Source organism: Equus quagga, unplaced genomic scaffold (assembly GCF_021613505.1).
Source record: "Equus quagga isolate Etosha38 unplaced genomic scaffold, UCLA_HA_Equagga_1.0 138551_RagTag, whole genome shotgun sequence".
In the NCBI taxonomy this organism is placed as follows: Eukaryota; Metazoa; Chordata; class Mammalia; order Perissodactyla; family Equidae; genus Equus; species Equus quagga.
Genome location: NW_025796555.1, coordinates 1 through 1,186, shown reverse-complemented (window position 1 = coordinate 1,186; position 1,186 = coordinate 1). Strand labels below are relative to the sequence as shown.

General features: G+C 47.2%; 1 non-coding gene across 1 annotated transcript; it reads left to right on the top strand.

The window, feature by feature from the left end:
• The first annotated feature begins 19 nt into the window (after positions 1 to 19).
• On the top strand, positions 20 to 749 carry LOC124232871 (small nucleolar RNA snR86). Its single transcript, XR_006886932.1, has one exon. It is a non-coding gene; the product is annotated as a small nucleolar RNA snR86 (small nucleolar RNA).
• Positions 750 to 1,186: the final 437 nt, after the last annotated feature.

The window sequence follows — 1,186 nt, the reverse complement described above, 5'->3', positions numbered from 1 at the left end:
CAGAAACCTGGGCTTCATATATTCGATTCCTCTTCCTTGCCCTTTTCCGACATGCAACTAAATCTTAAAACTTGTTGTTTTTACCTAAATATCTAATTATCTCTTGAATTCCCTCCCCACTTAAAGAAATCTTCTCCCTCTGTCGAATTACTGCAATGGGCTCTTAAATGCTGCCCTGCCTCCAGACTTGATCCTTCCATTTGCTTCCCAAGCCAGGGGGCAGGGGAAGGAGGAGGGAGAGAAGGAAGAAGAGGGTAAGGAGGGGAAGGAGGAGGAGAAGAAAGGGGATGAAAAGAGAGAGAAGGAAGAGGAAGGTGAGGAAGAGGGAGGAGGAGGAACCAGCAAAGGAGACTAAGAAGTGAGATACAGGAGGGGGGCTGTGAAAACCAAGAGAACTGAGTGTTGGAAGGAGGGGAGGATCCTGTGCTGGTTCCTCCTCCTCCCTCTTCCTCACCTTCCTCTTCCTTCTCTCTCTTTTCATCCCCTTTCTTCTCCTCCTCCTTCCCCTCCTTACCCTCTTCTTCCTTCTCTCCCTCCTCCTTCCCCTGCCCCCTGGCTTGGGAAGCAAATGGAAGGATCAAGTCTGGAGGCAGGGCAGCATTTAAGAGCCCATTGCAGTAATTCGACAGAGGGAGAAGATTTCTTTAAGTGGGGAGGGAATTCAAGAGATAATTAGATATTTAGGTAAAAACAACAAGTTTTAAGATTTAGTTGCATGTCGGAAAAGGGCAAGGAAGAGGAATCGAATATATGAAGCCCAGGTTTCTGATGATATTCTCTTTTCTCCACCAACCTGTATTTGTCTCAGGAAATGGCTCACCTTACCATGCAGTCACTCACGCCAGAAACCTGGGCTTCATATATTCGATTCCTCTTCCTTGCCCTTTTCCGACATGCAACTAAATCTTAAAACTTGTTGTTTTTACCTAAATATCTAATTATCTCTTGAATTCCCTCCCCACTTAAAGAAATCTTCTCCCTCTGTCGAATTACTGCAATGGGCTCTTAAATGCTGCCCTGCCTCCAGACTTGATCCTTCCATTTGCTTCCCAAGCCAGGGGGCAGGGGAAGGAGGAGGGAGAGAAGGAAGAAGAGGGTAAGGAGGGGAAGGAGGAGGAGAAGAAAGGGGATGAAAAGAGAGAGAAGGAAGAGGAAGGTGAGGAAGAGGGAGGAGGAGGAACCAGCA